Source organism: Aristolochia californica, unplaced genomic scaffold (assembly GCF_029961685.1).
Source record: "Aristolochia californica isolate CCGP_79_NKW_82.1479 unplaced genomic scaffold, dmAriCali1.0.hap1 SCAF_10, whole genome shotgun sequence".
Classification (NCBI taxonomy): Eukaryota; Viridiplantae; Streptophyta; class Magnoliopsida; order Piperales; family Aristolochiaceae; genus Aristolochia; species Aristolochia californica.
Genome location: NW_027181771.1, coordinates 25,039,526 through 25,060,247, shown reverse-complemented (window position 1 = coordinate 25,060,247; position 20,722 = coordinate 25,039,526). Strand labels below are relative to the sequence as shown.

General features: G+C 39.1%; 1 non-coding gene across 1 annotated transcript; it reads right to left on the bottom strand.

The window, feature by feature from the left end:
• Positions 1 to 5,276: 5,276 nt before the first annotated feature.
• Positions 5,277 to 5,383, bottom strand: LOC137943290 (small nucleolar RNA R71). The gene has a single exon (XR_011110628.1). It is a non-coding gene; the product is annotated as a small nucleolar RNA R71 (small nucleolar RNA).
• Positions 5,384 to 20,722: the final 15,339 nt, after the last annotated feature.

Here is a 20,722-nt window from a genome sequence, read left to right as displayed (position 1 = left end):
GTTTGTGATGGTGTTGGCCAAGTTGTCGGCTGAAATAAGTGATTGGGTGGCCTTGTTGCTGTAACACTGCACCTATACCTTCGCCCGAAGCATCACATTCCACTACAAACAACTCATCAAAATCCAGGAGCTGCAAAACCGGCGCTGAAGATAATGCTTCCTTCAATTGCTGAAAGGAATGATCCGCTGTCTCATACCAGGTAAAAGCATTTTTCTTGAGGAGGTTGTGGAGAGGTGCTGCAATCTGGCCATAACTGCTGATAAATTTTCTGTAATACCCAGTGAGGCCCAAAAATCCCCTTAACGCGATGATGGAGGTGGGAGGAGGCCAGTCTGTGACGGCCTGAATCTTGGTCTGGTCAACCTTCACCCCAACTGCTGAAATAACGTGGCCCAAGTATGCCACCTCGGAGGTACCCATAGGATATTTGGACTTGTTTAAAACCAAATGATGGGAGCGGAGAAGAGTAAATACCTGTTGAAAGTGCTGAAGGTGCTCGTCCTAGTGTTTTCTATACACCAATATATCATAAAAAAAAAACAAGAACATATTTCCGCAAGAGAGAGCTAAATACCTCATTCATGAGGGCCTGGAATGTGGATGGTGCATTGGAGCGACCAAAGGGCATGACGAGGAACTCGAAATGACCATGGTGCATGCGGAACGCGGTCTTCTCCACATCTGAAGGATGAACTCAAATATGATGATAACCAGACTTCAAGTCCAACTTGGTAAATATAGTGGCACCATGTAACTCATCTAACAGCTCGTCCACCACTGGAATGGAAAATTTGTCTTTAATTGTGTGAGCATTGAGCTGCATGTAGTCCACACAAGACCTCCACGACTTGTCATGCCTTTGACCAGTAACATCAGGGATGAGAAAGGAGACCTGCTGGACTAAATAATTCCCTGGACGAGTATAGTTTGGCACTGGTGCTCAATTTCATCCTTTTGTAAGTGGGGGTAACGGTAAGGCCGAACCACCATAGGTTCAGTCCCTATGTGCAATATGATACGGTGATCACAGTGGCGAATAGGCGGAAGAGCAGAAGGTGCCTAAAACAAATCTTCAAAGTCTATAAGTAATTGAGATAACTTACATAACTTGGTGCTCTGGACCTGAACTGCCTGAAGTGTGCTGGGCATAGTAGCATGTGTGCCCTGCAAGGTTATTTGACGTTGGGCCTTTGTGAAGGTCATGGTCAGGGCCTGAAAATCCCATAAAATAGGCCTCAACATTTGGAGCCATTTAACTCTGAGTACCAAATCAAATCCTGCCAGAGGAATCACCAAGAAATCGGCAATAAAGGAGTGACCCTCAATAGAAAAGGGGGTGGCTGTAGAGATACCCACACTGGCAATTTTGGCCCCATTGGCCACTGAGACTGAGAGGCTTGTGTTCTGTTGGATTACTAACCCAAGTTGTTCTGCCGCTGGCTGACTAATGACGTTATGTGTGCTGCCCGAGTTAACTAAGGCTAGTAACTGTAGAAGGTACAATTGTGCCCGAACTTGCATTGTGTTGGAACTGCGCAGGCCAGTCATGGCATGGAGGGAAATAGCTGGGCCCTTCTAGTCTGTCTCAACAATGTCTTCCTCGGGTAAGATGTCCTTAGAATCCGCACAGAGAATTACACTGAACAATTTTTAACATATGTGACCCTGGACATACTAGTCATCACAATTAAAACAAAGGCCCTTGGCCCTTCTCTGTTCCATCTCCTGTCTATTTAATTTTTTTATGTAAGGGGCTGGTGGCGTAGAGGAAGAACTCTCTGCATGCTGGGCTATAGTAGTACCTGTACGTGGAGGCCCTGAATAGGGTGATGGCGTAGAGGTATTTATCCTGCTTGACCAAGCTGGTTTTCTAATCAGCGAGTCCTTTAGAACACGCTGTTTAGTATCAATTGTCCTGGCCAGATTCATAGCGTGGTCCAAATATCTTGGGCCATGTAATTCAACCTCCAGATGCAGGGCCTCAGTTAATCCAGCAGTTAAGATTTGAACATACTGGGAGGGCTTGACAAAAATACTAGCTCTGGTCAAACATTTCTGGAAGGTCTTTTGGTACACATCAAGTGGGCCTGTCTGTTTAAAATTGATCAATTTGCTCAACAGATTGCTACTGGCAAGAGGACCAAACCTCATCATGCAAGATTGTCTAAATGTCTCTCAATCTTGAACCAAATGTTCATTTCGGAATTGGTGGAACCATAGGAGCGCTTCATCGAGCATATGGTATGCGGCCGATTGGACTCGGTCATCTGCCTATGTTTTTTTATGGTAAAAGAACTGGTCACATTTGTGTAACCATATCAAGGGGTCCTTAAATGTTATGGACTCCATAGCATCACGAGTTATCCATAGGCATAGGAATTAAATTATGTCAATTTACTTTTCATGTAATTTCAATTCGGTTTGGTTTACTTTATTTTATTTGGTTCAATGTAATGTGGCGTGAACCACTTGACCTAATGGGTCATCTTTGTATTTTCGTCCTCAACCCTATTTAGGGGGACGTGAAGGAAAAGAGAGGCAAGTATTCAGAAAATTATATTTTACAGGTCTGATTCTCCCTCAGAGGTCAAGGTCGGATTCTCCCTTTGAGGTCCAAGGTTGAGCTTCCTCCAAAGCTCCTTCATTCTAAATTGAGTTCCACCATTACTCGTTCAAGAAACAAGGTTTCTCTTCCAACGTCAAGATCAACCATGGAGGGAAGAGAGGAAAGAAGGGTGACTCAATCCATGGCAAGGGAAGAACCTAACATTAAACCCATCAAATATTGGAAAGTCTAGTTTCACATACCTGGGAACCGAATTTGGTCCTTGGGCGTGAGGTGCCATAGGTGGATGGGGGTGGCGTAGCGGTGGTGGATGAGCTTGTGGTGTCTGGTGGTGCTCGGCCGACGGAGAATAGGCTGCTGGAGGCGGTGGTCCGCGACCCCCACCTTCATCAAGTCGTCGTGGAATGAGCTCGAGTGTCATATTCATGGTCTCCATTGAAGTGCGAAGATCATCAATACGTGCATTTGATCTTTGACGATTTGCATCAATAAGTTTATGCAAATCCTCCGGGGAAGAGGAATCCTTAAGGGTGGACCTTGATAGATGCCAAATTCTGACATGAGAACTAGGTTAATTAAAATAGAATAGCCCTTATAATTGTATTATAGGTGGTTATTTATCGGTTTTCAAAAGAAACGTGCATTTATTGAATTTGGCATTAATCACTGTTTATATTGCATATTTTTCTCTCATGAATTATATTTCATTGCTTTTAGGGTTTATTTCATTGCTTTTAATGGATTTTATGGATTTAATTATGGAATTTCAAGAGAATTTTGTGTGGAGAAGGAGATATTTATAGAAATGCCATTAGGGAAAGGGGTAGGTAAATTTTAAGGGAAAATCGATTTGAGACCAGGGGAGGAGGGGGGAGGAAAAAGAGGGAGCTCGAGAGAGTCTCTCAAGCTACTGCCGATCGGTCGAAGGGAAGACCCAAGAGGGCTCCCTCCAATCGCCATCCGCCGCACGCCACCTTTGTCCAATGCCGTCCGGGAACAGACCCGAGGAGACCTTGATAGAGTCTCTGTTGCGGTGAGTTTGACACTACCATTTTTTGCTCGCCAGGCCGAGAGGTGACCCGAGAGGGCTTCTCCTACACCGATTCCAGATTCTGACCACCCTCCGGTGTCGATTCCGCACTTCCGACCAGGACTCAAGAGAGCCGGTCAGGGGATTTCGGCTCCATTCCATATTTCGCCGCACCACCTCCCTCGATGGATTTCTATTCTTCTTCACCAGCGTCATCTCCACCTCCGACCACTCGCTCTTGCAATCCAAAGCCCTCAATTTCTGGAAATCGCAGCAACCGTGAGAACGAAATTGTTGCCCGAGCGAAAGGAAGAATGAGAGTAGTCCGTCATTTTATAATTTAATTAGTTTCCTATAGTTTGAACTTAGGTTTTGAGTGCTTATTAAATTTGATTTGAGAATGGATGTTTATTGAATTTTTTTTTTTCGAATTTTTGATTAATTAGCTAGTTAGGGCAGGATTATAATTTAGGTTGGATTTTGGAATCTTAAATCCAATCTCTTATCTGTGATTTAAATTAAGAGAATGATTTGTAGTGGGAATGTTTGGATTAAAATTTTAAGTGAATTGAATAGGAAACCTGAATTACATGTCTGCCCTATTTTGTAATTTTAGCATCATCACAATAGGAAATTGATTCTCTGCATTCTATTGTAATCCGATCTCTATCATTAACTCTAGGCGCCCGAGAGGGGCTAGATGCAAGGATTGAGAATCCGGACTCGTGGTTATGTGGCGCTCGGAGAGGCACAAATCACGATAAAATCCAAAGTTGATGTTTCCTGTTGTGCAAGTAGTTAATTAGATCATTGCTTGATAATTTAGGATATAATCAGTGTTTAGTTCAAATTAATTCATCATATTTTGGATATGACCCTCGCTTACCGCTAGATTACATGAACGATTCGTACGCTTGCGAGGTATAAAAGCCGATGTAATTAAATGACACACCAAGTTTTTGGCGCCGTTGCCGGGGAGGCACATATTAAGTGTATTTCTTTGTTCTCCATGGTCTTAGGTTAGATTTATTTTTCTGCTTTCATTATTTTATGTTTTTGTTTTATCTTGATGATTTTGTGTGGAGTTATTTTTATTTCTTCTAGTTAGTTTGTATTTTCTGTAGTTAGTTTGTTAGCATAATTTGATAGTTAGTTTTGTTTCCTTTTGTGTTTTTATGCACGTGCGCGGCTCCTTAGGTGAACCATTAGCTCCCTTTGTTGAAGAGGTAGAGCATAGTTGTAGGAAAACACCAGAAGTCAAGTTAGGAGCTACCATGGCCAATCAGGGTGAACCATCACAGTTACCTGCAGCAGGTGACCATAGAGCCTTGAGGGATTATTCTATCCCATCCCACTTCACATCACCTTCTTGCATTATATTGCCACCCACTACTGCCACCTGTTATGAGTTGAAATCGGGTGTGATCCAACTCCTCCCTACATTCTATGGGTTGGAGAAGGAGGACCCTTATTACCACATCAAGGAATTCTTAGATATCTGTGCGACTTTCAAATTCCAGAATTTCTCAGATGACTCTATCCAGTTAAGACTTTTTCCATTTTCACTTAAGGATAAGGCCAAGTCTTGGTTTAATTCCTTAGAGGTGGGCAGCATCACTTCATGGGACACATTAGTCACGAAATTTTTGTCCAAGTACTTTCCCATTCAGAGAACTACAACTCTCAGGAGAGAAATCTCCAACTTTATGTAGCAGAAGGGTGAACACTTTTATGAGGCTTGGGAGAGATGGAAGGATTTGATCCATAGGTGTCCGCATCATGGGTTTGAGAAATGGCACTTAGTGCAATACTTTTATCAAGGTCTTACACCGTAGGATAGATCCATGGTAGATGCAACTAGTGGTGGGAGTTTGATAGGTGAGAATGCTAGTGAGGCATGGGACTTCTTTGAAATGTTGAGTGATCAATCTCAGCAATGGGGTTCATCATTTAATGTTGATAGGAGATCCCATGAAGCCAAAAGAGGGGGGTCTCTACGAGGTTAGTGAAACACCCATGCTAATGGCCAAGATTGAGGGGTTGACTAGAAAAATTGATGCCCTTATGGTGTCCAAGAGTTCACCTGCTCCTAACCCATCTACTGTCTGTGCCATATGATCTAGTTCATCTCATCCCACACAAATGTGTCCATCTAGTTCATCCTACCTGGAGCTCATTGAGGACTTGAATGCAGTCCAAAATTTTCATAGACCAAACCGGAACAAGCCATTTTCGGAAACATATAATCCGGGTTGGGCTAGGCACCCAAATTTCTCATGGTCCAAGGGCCCACAGGTTGGGGGTCCTTCAGGGTTTATTCAACCCCAAGCTCCACGCCCACACTTCACTCAACAACCATTGATTCCACAAAAACCTTCAATTGAGGATACACTTCAATTATTCTTGTAGAATACACAGTCCTCCATTGCTAAACTTGAAATGCAAGTGAGTTAGTTGGCCAGCCACATGAGTGAACAGGCACAAAATAGACTCCCAAGTCAAACCATTCCTAACCCCAAAAGCACACATGCGAGTGGGTTGAGTTCCAATCCCCACCACGAGCAAGCCAAAGCCATAACCACCCTTAGGAGTGGTTGTGAGTTGAAAAATGGGGTAGGACCACTAAGTCTAAGGAGTCAAAGAATGACAATGGGGACACATCATTGAGTGAAGAACCCAAAGTTCTCTACCAACAGCTAGGCAGATCTCTAACCAAGTCCCACCAGCTCCTTATCCATAGAGATTATCGGGCCCACCTAGGAAAGGAGATAGCATGCATGAAACGTTGGAACTGTTTAGTAAGGTTCACATTAACATTCCACTTCTTGATGCTATTAAGCAAGTCCCTGCTTATGCCCGATTTTTGAAAGACCTTTGTACACAGAAGAGAAAACAACATGTTAACAAAAAGGACTTTTTTACTGAGAATGTAAGCTCAATTCTGAAGCACAACACTCCTCCTAAAGTTAAAGATCCTGGATGCCCCACAATTTCATGTGTCATTGGTGAACACACCATCTAGAGAGCTCTTCTTGACTTAGGGGTAAGTGTGAATTTGCTTCCTTTCTCTGTGTACCAGCAATTAGGTTTGGGGGAATTGAAGCCTACCCCCATCATACTTCAACTAGCTAACCATTTTGTCAAGATACCACGAGGAATAGTTGAAGATGTTTTGATAAAAGTGGACAAATTTCTGTTCCCGGTTGATTTCATTGTTCTTAATACAGAACCAATAGTCAATGTAACCAACCAAATTCCTGTCATCCTAGGACGTCCTTCTTAGCCACATCTAATGCTATCATTCAGTGTAAAAGTGGTGAGTTGTTGTCTTTTGGAAATTTTAAGGTCACGTTGAATGTGTTTAATGCAAGGCACCATCCACTTGAGTCTGATGATCTGAGTCCTGCATTTAAGATAGAGACTATTATGCTTGATGACAAATCCATTCTTGAATCTTATGAGTCTTCCATAACATCTTTAGACATGGACTATTTTGATGAGGAAGCATATTTCCGAGAGGTTGACTCTTTACTCAGTTTTGTACCTCTGTTGGAGGAAGCTTATGAGGTTGTCACAATTGATCATCCACATAATCTTCATCTCGACTTGGACAAACCTCTTGAAACTTCCAAGCTAGATCTTAAGCCACTTCCTCCCACATTTAAGTATGCATTTTTGGGGCCCATGAACTCCTTGCCAGTCATTATTGCCTCTGATTTGAGTACTGAGCAGGAATAACAATTGACTGAAGTTTTACAAGCACACAGAGATGCATTGGGGGTGGACTCTTGATGACTTAAAAGGGATTAGCCCCTCCATATGCATGCATCGTATTCATTTAGAGGAGGGGACTAAAGCCTCACGTGAGATGCAATGTAGGTTAAATCCCCATATGCAGGAGGTTGTGAGAGAAGAAGTCATCAGGTTGCTTGTGTCAGGCATCATTTACCCTATTTCTGATAGCACCTGGGTGAGTCCAATTCAAGTTGTCCCTAAGAAATGGGGATAACAATAATGAAAAATGTGAGTGGTGAATTGATTCCCACAAGAACTACCACCATGTGACATGTCTGCATTGACTATAGAAAACTTAATTCCACCACTAGGAAGGATCACTTCCCACTACCTTTCATTGATCAGATGCTTGAGCGAATGGCCGGCCACAGTTTTTATTGCTTCTTAGATGGATACTCTGGCTACAATCAAATTCCCATTGCTCCAGAAGACCAGGAAAAGACCACATTCACGAGTCCGTTTGGCACCCTTGCTTACAGACGCATGCCTTTTGGTTTATGCAATGCGCCCGCCACTTTCCAACAGTGCATTATGAGTATCTTTTCTGACATGATTGGTGACTTTTTAGAGGTCTTTATGGATGACTTTTCTGTGTTTGGCTCTAGCTTTGAGACATGTTTGCACAATCTTTCACTTGTAATGTCCTGTTGCATTAAGTCCAATTTAGTCTTGAATTGGGAGAAATGCCACTTCATGGTAAAAGAAAGAATTGTTTTAGGACATGTAGTGTCTGAGCGGGGTATAGAAGTGGACAAAGCCAAGGTTGACCTAATTGCCAATCTGTCACCACCTACTTCTATGAAGGGGGTGCGTTCTTTCCTTGGCCATGTTGGGTTCTATAGGTGCTTCATTAAGGACTTTAGCAAAATTTCTCGTCCTTTGATGAATTTGCTTGCTTAAGATATCGCTTTTGCCTTTGATAATGCGTGTATTCATGCTTTTGAGACACTGAAGAAATGTTTGTTAACTGCACCCATTGTCCAACCCCCTACTCTGTCTTTGCCTTTTGAGTTGATGTGTAATGCCTCTGATTATGCATTGGGGGTTGTTTTGGGACAAACGGCGGATCAAATTCCCTATGTCATTCAGTATGCTAGCCGCACTCTTCATGATGCTCAATTGAATTACACTACCACTGAGAAGGAGTTGCTATCTGTTGTGTTTGTTGTGAACAAATTTAGATCATATCTGTTAGGGTCAAAGGTTATAGTGTTCATTGATTATTCTACTTTGAAGTACTTATTATCCATCAAGGACACTAAACCTCGCTTGATTAGATGGATCTTGCAATTGCAAGAATTTGACCTTGAGATTCGAGATAAGAAGGGTTGTGAGAATGTTGTTGCTGATCATCTATCTAGGATATGTGTAGCACCTCAGGAAGGATCCCTTCCTTTTAAATGATTCCTTCCCTGATGAAAAACTTCTCCAAGTATCCTAGTTGCCTTGGTTTGCTGACATAGTCAACTATCTTGTAACTTGTAAGATTCCTGATTATTGGAGTAAACAAGATCGGTTGAAATTATTTTCCCAAGTCAAACATTGTTTTTGGGATGACCCTTATTTTTTCAAGGTGTGTCTAGACCAAGACATTAGGCGTTGTGTACCTGAGCAAGACTTTACCAACATTCTTGAATTTTGTCATTCCCACGCATGTGGTGGACATTTTGGTGCTAGAAAGACCGCGACTAAAGTCTTGCAATGTGGTTTCTATTGGCCTTCATTATTTAGAGATGCCCATGAGTTTTTTCATGTGTGTGATAGATGCCAATGGACTGGTTGTTTGTCTAGGAAGAACATGATGCCTCTGAACCCCATTCTTATTGTTGAATTGTTTGATGTGTGGGGTATTGACTTCATGGGTCCTTTTCCTATCTCGTTCTGCTATCAATACATCCTTGTTGATGTTGAATATGTCTCTAGATGGATTGAAACTATTGCATGTAAGACAAATGATCACAAAATGGTGGTCAAGTTTTTAAAAGAAAATATCTTTAATCGGTTTGGTACCCCGAGAGCGATCATCAGTGATGGGGGATCTCATTTATGTAACAGAGCATTTGAGACCTTTTTGAAGAAATACTCCATCACTCATCGGGTGTCCACTCCGTACCACCCGCAAACTTGTGGTCAAGTGGAAATCTCTAATAGGGAGATCAAACGGATTTTGGAGAAGTCGGTTCGCTTTGATAGGAAAGATTGGTCCACTCAATTAGACGATGCCTTATGGGCCTATCGAACCGCTTATAATACTCCTATTGGGATGTCTCCATTTCGCCATATGTTTGGGAAAGCATGTCATCTACCTGTTGAGCTTGAGCATAGAGCTTATTGGGCCATTAAGGCTTTGAATTTTGATTTGGCTCAAGCGGGTGAGGAGAGGAAATTGCAATTGAATGAGTTGGAAGAGATATGTCATGATGCTTATGAGAATGCCAAACAATATAAGGAGTGAACAAAGCTTTTACATGATAAATCTATTTTTTGCAAGTCTTTTACTGTTGGGCAGAATGTTTTACTTTATAACTCACGATTGCATTTGTTTCTAGTGAAGCTGAGAACCAGGTGGTCAGGTCCATTTGAGGTTACACAGGTGTTTCCTCATGGAGCAGTTGAGATCCACAATCACGGAGACGGGTCGGTCTTCAAAGTTAACGGTCAGAGGCTCAAACCGTATCTTGAGAATGTCCCAACACCGAAGGAGGTGATGGTGATTCTCTTGGAGGAACCCGTCCACTCATCTTGACTGTGTCAGAGTCTTGCTTAAGACTATTAACTTAGCACATTGTGGGCAATCCCCACGTTTCTATCCCTTTGTACATTAGAGTTTTTATTTTTGGTTTATTCATTCTTGGTTATGTTGATTTTAGTGATTGTTAGTTGGTTTGTTTGATGATGTGTCATGCTCTAGGTTTGGGGGTGTTTGCTGATATCTCTTTTCCTTATATTGTTTTGGCTTTGCTTTACTTCTTGTGTTGCCAATGGAGCATGTGGTTTTCATGAGTTTTATTATTCTTTAGCTGTTATTCCTTTTTGTAGTCGTTCTGGTGTTTTAACTTTTCCCCATTGAGGACAATGTCAGGTTTAGGTTTGGGGGGGGGGGGGGGGGGGGGGTCGGGGAAGGACTCTTTTATGTCTTAGCAATGATTTTCTTTTGATTTTTGTTCATTGTTTTCAAATTACTCCTCTTAGTATGTGGTTAACTTTAGTAGAGTTAAAATAAGTTGGCTCAAATGTGTTTCAATTTTTTTTGTAAAACTGTGCAGAATATGCATATTAGAATTCTGATATCATTTGTTGTGATCCATGAGAATTCAATGGGATAACTTACTATTGCATTAGACTTGGAACTTAAGTTGCAAAAGAGAACATGTAAATCTAGTGTTGATATATGTTAGTCTAAATAGTCTTGTATGCCTATTTGATCTTATTCTTTTTTATATCTCTGTGAAATTTTTTGTTGTAATGTATGAATGCAAATGGAAATGCTCTTGCTTGCAAAAGGCAGATAACCTCAGAAACAGCCTGGGCAAACCAAGGGGCATGCACCGGAACAGTCGGTTACTTAAAAAGTAAGTGCATGTGCAGTGAGGATGAATACAAAATGGTGGTAATACCAAAAGTATTTAGTGAAAAAAAATTATGCTGGTAATAGCGAAAAATGGGTTTAAATATGGAAGCAATGCGTTTCCTTAACTTTGATGATGAATTGTAAGTTGAAAGAAGTTGTAGGTTGAAATATATACACTTCTTTTGTGAGATTGTTAGACAACAGGCTTACTCTCCTATTCTCTCTTAATTGTGATGTGACCAGGATTTTATTGGTATTTATTGCCTCTTTGTTCTGTTGAAGTAATTGCTTATGGGTCACCTTGGTTCAGGTGGAGTAGCAGTGAGTGTATTTGGATTGATAATGTGTTATATTTTACACAAGTTTTCAAATTGAGTAGGGTTTCAAAGGATTTTCAGACATTTTACTATACTAAGTGTTAGTCATATGCTAATGAGGAGTAGATTTTCTTCAGTTTTCTTTTTATATTGTTGATTTAGATGAATTTTGTGGGTAAATTCCATGCAAACCCTCATGAGACACAACTCATCCACTACTGTAAAGTAGGGGTTTAACGGCTTGTTGGATACGCTAAATGCAATCGTGTTCCCTACGAAAGGGACATTTTGTTTTCCTAGGCTTAATTTTGGTTCTGTTGTTGTGTTGCTAGGGACTAGCAAAGACTTAAGTTTGGGGGTGTGATAGATGCCAAATTCTGACATGAGAACTAGGTTAATTAAAATAGAATAACCCTTATAATTGTGTTATAGGTGGTTATTTATTGATTTTCAAATGAAACGTGCATTTACTGAATTTGGCATTAATCACTGCTTATATTGCATATTTTTCTCTCCTGATTATATTTCATTGCTTTTAGGGTTTATTTCATTGCTTTTAATAATTTGTATGGATTTAATTATGGAATTTCAGGAGAATTTTGTGTGGAGAAGGAGATATTTATAGAAATGCCATTAGTGAAAGAGATAGGTAAATTTTAAGGGAAAATCGATTTGAGACCTGGGGAGGAGGGGGGAGGAAAAAGAGGAAGCTCGAGAGAGTCTATTCCATCTTTCACAGCACCACCTCCCTTCGTGAATTTCTATTCTTCTTCGCCGGCGTCATCTCCACCTACGACCACTCGCTCTTGCAATCTGAAGCCCTCCATTTCTGGAAATTGTAGCAACCGTGAGAACGAAATTGCTGCCCGAGCGAAAGGAAGAAGAAGGGGAGTAATCCGTCATTTTATAATTTAATTAGTTTCCTATAGTTTGAACTAAGGTTTTGAATGCTTATTAAATTTGATTTGAGAATGGATGTTTATTGAATATTTGTTTTCCAAATTTTTGTGTAATTAGCTAGTTAGGGCAGGATTATAATTTAGGTTGGATTCTGGAATCTTAAATCCAATCTCTTATCCATGATTTAAATTAAGAGAATGATTTGTTGTGGGAATGTTTGGATTAAAGTTTTAAGTGAATTGAATAGGAAACCTGAATTACATGTTTGCCCTATTTTGTAATTTTAGCATCATTAAAATACGAAATTGATTCTCCGCATTCTATTGTAATCCGATCTCTGTCATTAACTCTAGGCACCCTAGAGGGGCTAGACGAAAGGATTGAGAATCCGGACTCGTGGTTACGTGGCGCTCGAGAGAGGCACGAATCACGATAAATCCGGAGTTGATGTTTCCTGTTGTGCAAGTAGTTAATTAGATCATTGCTTTATAATTTAGGATTTAATCAGTGTTTAGTTCAGATTAATTCATCATATTTGGTTAGGCTAGTTGACTGAAGAATACACAAAAGTCAATCCTCCCTGTGGAGATGACCCTCGCTTACCGCTAGATTACATGAACGATTCCTACGCCTGTGGATAACTCGGGATGCTATGGAGTCCATCACATTCACCTCCCTCCATTTGAACATGAGGAGGGAGAGGAGAAGAGTGGGTTTCTTCCCTCTCATTGTCTAAATCAATATTCTTGTGCACCTATTTATATTTTTTTATATTGACCATAGGTTGACTTTCACATTGATTTTGATGATAACAAAACTTAATTGAGCTAATAACTTAACCTTCAAGAATATCTCAAGGTCTAAAGTTTCAAATCCAAAACGAAGACCTCAAGTAAAATTGAAGAACAACTATTGAAGAAACACCCACAGGAAGAAGACAATGTGAAGATTTGAGTTTAAGCATCAAGTTATATATTTAAACTCATTCAATATTTGTAAATGAGTATTCTAACTCCTAGTCCTAAGTACTTTTGAGATTAGAGCTTTAGGATTTAATTAGCATTTAGAAATGTTTAAAATCATATATATATATATATATGTGTGTGTGTGTGTGTGTGTGTGTGTATGTGTATCAGTTAGAAATATGTTAAAGCACTTATAGAGAAATTCCTATGCTTTATAAAAAGACATATTTTTATGTGGCATTGTAATCATCCAGAACTATGTGGAACAAAAATATATAGCATGATTGATTAACCATAGTTGATTGATCGATCATCCAAGACATGGCCATTTCATGCTATAATGCATGAACAATTGTCCCTCAAAGATTGATCGATCATAGTTGTCTAGGCAAGCAAAATTAACATGGAATGATTGATCGATAAGTCAGAACCTTGCTAAAAAGGGATTTCAAGCATGATCGATCAAAAGAAAATACACTAATCGATCATACTTATTATGCACAGCCATAGGGAATCTTGATTGATCAATCAACCACTAGCAATGATCAATCAACTTAACTTTTTTGGACCAATGGTAGCATACCGATCTATCAGTCCGTTGATCAATAAATCATTGTTTGGAAAAAAAGTAGTCGTTATGGTCAATAAATCGATCAATCACTTACCAGTGGTGGATCAATCAACGATCTGATTTTTGCCAATAGGTAAAGAATAGCTAGTTTGAGTCGGGGAAGCTATAAATTCTCCACCAAACCATGAGCAAAGAAGTGAATGAGCATTAATTGGCATATTATCAAGCCACAAAGTTTTACCTTACAAAATCCCATCAAAAGTGTTTTAGAGAGAAATTGAGAGAGCCAAACCTTTAAAAATCTCCTACCACTTTCAATCATCCTTGTACGCATCATAGTACAAGCTCCTTGATCATTCCACAATATGCTACAAAGGAGGAGGGAACTTGAATCTCTCAAGGAAAAGTATCTCTCCAAGTAGGGGGGTAAAATTTTCCCTTTCATTTATGTATTTGTGAAAGATTCATCTAGAACCTAATAATCTAAATAGAAAGGCTTAGGTAGAGCTAGAATCTGGCAACAATCTTTTGGGGAGATTGGGTTGTATGAAAATCATGTATTGAACTACACTTGGCTTAAGAGAACCGAAATCTCTTTCTATTTTCCAGCTATTAGAGTGTAATAGTGGAAATTTTCCCAAGCAAGGGTTCTTGGGCGGTGACTACCCTTAGGGGAGAACAAAAACTCTTTTTATCCTTGTCGTGAGTGCATGCCTTTACTTATATTGAATTGTTTTAATGCATGATATTTTGATTACATGAATAAATCATTTTTTATTTGAATAACTAAAATCATTTTTATTTGGCCCACATGGCTTTGATATCAATTAAGTTCTTGGCTGATTTGATATCAATTCTATCTCTCAAATTCATAACCAAGAGGAAAGTTGGGAAGAACAAAACAAATAAAAACAAGATGTTCTTTCCCATTCCTCATATTAGATGCCACTATTGTAATGAGTTGGGTCATCCTGCGCACGTTTGCAAAGTTAAAAATGAGAACGACATCAAACAAACTTGGGTATCCAAATCTACCAAAGAGGTTTCCCAAAAGAAGTTGCGCAAACAAACTTGGAAGTCCAAATTACCTAACACCCCAAATGTTATCCAAATGAGAACCGCCCTTAAATGGGTCTCTAAGGCTTAAATCTCTTAGGGTGTAGGTATGTCTCCAAGCCAAGGTACCAAAAAATGTTTGGATTTTGGATAGCGGTTGCTCAAGGCACATGACTAGTGACAAAAAGAAGTTCGTTGAACTCAATCCCAAAGATGGAGGTCATGTAAATTTTGGAGACAATAGCAAAGGTACCATAAAATAAATTGATAAAATCATTACCTTAACTAACCTCTTTCATATCCTATGTTTATTACATTGAAGGGTTGATGCATGACTTCCTTAGCATTACTCAATTCTGTGATAAAGGAAATAAGCTTTCATTTGAAAAGGACAAAAACTTAGTAAAGAATCAAAATGATGAACTAGTTCTAGAGGGAAACAAAAATAGAAATCTCTATGTTGCTAATATAGTTAATACACCCTAAACTAGTGCCATCTATTTGGGTGCAAAAATTGATGAGTCTTGGTTATGGCATAAGAGAATAGGACTTATAGAATTGATTCCTTGAACAAATTAGTGAAAAAGAACTTAGTGAGAAGACTACAAGATAAATTTTTTGTAAGAGGGAAACCATGTGGTGCTTCCTGAGTTGGAAAACAATACAAAACCTCTTTCGAGGCTAAGAATATAGTTTCAACATCTCGTCCCCTTCAACTAATCCACAAGGATTTAGTTGGACCTACCCAAATCTTAAGCTAATGGGAAGAGCTTCACCCTACTGGTGGTAGATGACTATTCACGGTGGACATGGGTAGACTTACTAGCCCATAAGGATGATGCTTTTCAAGCCTTAGTTAAATTATGTGAAAAAGTTCAAAAGGAGCAAGGTTATAGTACTATCAAAATTAAGAATGATCATGGAGGAGAATTTGAAAATTCATATTTCAAGGATATTAAATTTATGGAAAAGAGAAATACTTCGTTGACTTATTACTTATTGTAATTAGAGTACATGAACCTCTATTTATAATAGAGGAAGGTAGTAGAGTCCAATTACACTACCTTTTTCCCAATTACACCCAAACTCTAACACTTAAAGATAAGTCCTAGCATAATTAAATAACCCAAATAAATAGAAGATTAACATGGCTAAAACACCTTTAAACTGAAACTCTTCTGTGGGTCCATATCTTATGGGTTTGGGCCCATCTTCCAACATTCTTAGGTATGTGGGCCTTCCTTGGTCTTGTGGGCTTTAGCCCATCTTTTGTGGATCCATATCTTGTGGGCTTGGGCCCATCTTCCAATACTCCCCCTCAAGCCGAGGGTGAGAGAACATCTTGAACTCCTAGCTTGCTGCAAATGATGTATAGTGTCTTTTTGTATAAAATGGCAGTCCTTCATATCTTCCAATACTCCCCCTCACACTGGTGCTCTCGTTAATGAGGCTCAACTGGCATAAGATAAGTGAGGGTAAAATCACTTCAAGTCGTATGACATTGCTCCATAATCCAGTCAAATAACTCATGCTGGATGTTCGGCACACTCCTATCTTCTGTAGGTAGTGCCACTCCTATTAATGTAAGTAGTGGGTCTATACACTGTTCGAAAGTGTACTAAAACAAGCTCCATCACCGTGTCCCTCCACATTACAATGAGTCTCAAGTGGTAGGAGTAAGAAATGCCAATTGATTGGGGGTATAACATAGAGTTAGTAATAAACTCTTCCATCACAGTAAAATAACATAGATGTCCTTACGTGTAGTGGATGTAGTAATAAGCTCCTCCGTGACGATGATGTAACATATACCGAGGCCACCTCTTCTTCAATAATAATGTTTCATCCAAAAAGACATAATAGCTGTAGCTGAATATAACATGACCATTTTCCAACATATAACACAAACTAAAATAATAAACCTTATAAAAGGAGCCATGAAATAATTTGATATAAAAAATTTCTTCTTAGATGCACAAGCTTCATTTGTGCTCCCCCTTTCTTGAATATTTTGGTCATATAAAACTTATTCACAACATATGGAATAAAATACCTCTTTCTTCTACTTCTTCTACTTCTCCCCCTCAAACTGGGAGGTAATGGCAGTGATCCCTGCTTGAACCAAATATCATAAATGTAGCAATAAGTCCAAATAACAGAGACATATAAATAAGCCCTCAAAATAGGGAGAAGTGAGATATTTTCCTGAGATAGAAACTCAAAAAGTGACACAAAACAATGGGCTTAAATTCGGATTTTCCAATGCAACAGAAGACCCACATGACCTTTGATTCTTTCAATGTGAATATATCTTTAAATATAGATCAGAATGACATGAAATTTTCTCCTTATGAAACTAGACTTAAATACCTTTCATCCAAGTATAACTTCTCTATCATCAAGCCAAACTAACTATTATTTCTCCTTTTTCCAGCATGACCATTAACACTTCTAAGATCAATACCTCCTTATACAAAACTCAGATCAAGAATTTGTTGAAATACCCTGGAAGTTGAAGTTTTCTACTGCTATTCAAACCTCTTTTGCAATCTGACCTTCGCTACTTCAAATATCGATTTCTCTTTGTAGATAAATTCGATTGGAAAAAAATATTTTTTTCTTAGAAAGTAGACTCGATTATATTTCCATCAATATATAGTTTGCACTATGAAAAGCTCAGTATAGAGGTGAAAATGCAAAGAAAACTAACGGGTATAGGGATTGAAAAGAAAAAAAATATGAACCTAAACTTAGGGTTTATGGTTTAGAGAAAAGGATCTCATTATCTCTGTGGGTTGACCAAGTCAACTCACAAGACCTGCTCTGATAGGATGTTGAATTTATGGAAAAGAGAAATACTTCATTGACGTATTATAATTAGAGTACATGAACCTTGTTGAATTTATGGAAAGAGAAATACTTCATTGATTTTATTAATATATTATAATCAGAGTACATGAACCTCTATTTATAATAGAGGAAACTAGTAGAATCCAATTACAATAAAACTACATTTGTCCCAATTACAGCCAAACTCTAACACTTAAAGATAAGTCCTAGCATAATTAAATAAATCAATATAGATAAAAGACAAACATAACTCAAACATGAACTTTTTTAGGACGTGACCATAAGATAAAGATGAATTTGTGAGTCCTTGATCTTCCAACTTATGTTATATGGATGCCAACTCGTGGTAATCATGGTGGGTCCTACTTCTTATGCGCTTGGGCCCATCTTGTTGGCCTTTCTTGGTTGTGTGGCCCATCTTATAATACTCTTAGATATGTGGGCCTTCCTTGGTCGTGTGGGTTTGGGCCTATCTTCCAACACTCCCCCTCAAGATGGGGGTGAGAGAACAACATGAACTCTCAACTTATTGCAAATGATGTATAGAATTTTTTTGTATAAAATGGCACAGATTCCAATATGCCTTCATCTTCCAGCACTCCCCCTTAGGCTGTTGCGTCCTTCCATGTGGTCCTGCTGGCATAATATAAGTGAGAGTATAAATCACTCTTAGACGGTAAGACAATGCTCCATACTCCAGTCCTAATGTTGGATGTAGGGCACACTTCGTCTTTTGTAGGTAGTGTGTCTATCGGCATTGCTCTGAAGTGTCCACCACCGTGTTCCTCTACAAGACAACGACTCTCAAGTGGTAGGAGTAATAAAAGTCATTACAGGGGAGGTAGTGGGTTTATTTATAATGGTGTCCCAATCCAGACACCAACTCTCATGGTATCACAAACGTGATATTTTTGAGAGTTAAATTTATCATGGTGTCCCAATCTGGGCACTTACTCTCATGGTGTCCCAACCATAATATTTTTTAGAGTCAAATTAATTATGGTATGACAAAAGGTACTGAGGTGACCTCTTCTTCAATAATAATGTCTCATCCAAAGAGACATAGTTCTTTCTTTTGATATATAATTCTCCATATAAAGTCTCGTTCTTGATTGCATAAAATAGCTCGGAAGTTGAAGCTTTCTACTGCTGTTCAAACCTTTTTTTTCAATCTGACCTTCGCTAATTCAAATATCGATTTATCTTTTTAGATAACTCCGATTGGAAAAAAAATCATTTTTCATTTGAAAGTACACTCAAATATATTTCTGTCAATATGAAAATCTCAGTATAGAGGTGAAAAATGCAAAGCAAACTACGGTGTAGGGACTGAAAAAAATAACTACGAACCTAGAGTTAGGGTTTAGGGTTTAGAGAAAAGGATCTCATTATCTCTGTGGGTTGACCAAGTCAACTCACATAACTTACTCTGATACCATGTTGAATTTTTGGAAAAGAAAAATACTTCATTGACTTCATTAACTTATTATAATCAGAGTACCTGAACCTCTATTTATAATAGAGGAAGGTAGTAGAGTCCAATTACAAAAAAAACTACCTTTGTCCCAATTACACCCAAACTCTAACACTTAATGATAAGTCCTAGCATAATTAAATAACCCAAAATAAATAGAAGACTAACATGACTAAAAACCTTAAAACTGAAACTCTTCTGTGGGTCCATATCTTATGGGCTTGGGTCCATCTTCCAACATTCATAGGTATGTGGGCTTTCCTTGGTCGTGTGATTTCAAGCCCATCTTCTGTGGATCCACATCTTATGGGCTTGGGCCCACTTCCAATACTCTTAGATATGTGAGTCTTCCTTGGTCGTGTGGGCTTGGTCCCATCTTCCAATAGAGGAATATTGCACAAAGCATGGTATAGACCATACATTCTCAGCATCTCAAACTCCTATGCAAAATGGTGTTGTTGAGAGAAGAAACCAAACCTTAAATTAAATGGCGAGAACTATGCTTCGTGCATACAACATGTTGTTAACTTGTGGAGCCTAATCAACACCTCATGCTGAGTTGGTATGTGGATTGACCTTCGTTATATGGTCGTGGTGGGGGTTGGAAGTGCGTGCGGGGGTGAAGCCCCGCCCGGTCCACGATATATTAACTGCTATTTCATTAAGGGTAGTTTGGGAATTTTACTTATGTATTGCGGTTACCCTTATTTTCTCTTTATATTTGGGGTACCACTATTAGGGTTTTATCATTGTGATGATCATCTGTCGCGGCCCGTGAGAGCTTAGAGAAAAGCACATGTAAGTGTGTGCGATTTCTCTTGTAAACTATTTCATCTTCATAGTGGATTATTGCAACAGCGGAAGATAGGACGTAGTCTCACCTTGAGGCGAACCTATATAAATCTTATATTTTTCGTGCTTGCTTTTTCCTTCTTCTATGTTTATTATTATATATCTCGTTAGTTTGGAATTAAGGTGTCTAATTCCTGACAAGTGGTATAAGAGCTTTGGTTTGTGATTGAGAGTAATGGCTAGCAGAGAACGATCGACACTTGGAATCAACAAGTTTGATGGTATGGATTTTGCATTCTACAGGATGCAAATAGAAGATTATCTTTATAGAAAAAAGCTACACGCAACACTTTCGGATATGAAACCAGAAGGTATGCAATATGATGAGTGGAATCTCCTGGATAGACAGGTGTTGGGAGTAAGCCAATTAAAAATATCAAAGAATGTTGCTCAAAATGTTGCGTCAGAGAAAACCACAATGGGGATGATGAAGATTCTCTCTGACATGTATGAGAAGTCTTCAGCAAATAAAAAGGTACATGTCATGAAAAAAACTCTTTAATTTAAAGATGACATAAAATACATCACATCACATTTGAATGAGTTTAGCACGATTGTCAATCAATTGACCTCCATTCAAATTAAATTTGATGTTGAGGTTCGTGCTTTAATTCTTTTGACATCTTTGCCAAATTGTTGGAAGCCTATGAGGGCTATAGTCAACAACTCTATAGGCAATGAGAAGTTGATCTTTAATAATGTTCAAGATACCATTCTCATAGAGGAAGTTCATAGAAAGTACTCTGGAGAATCGTCGACATCTATTTCTACCCT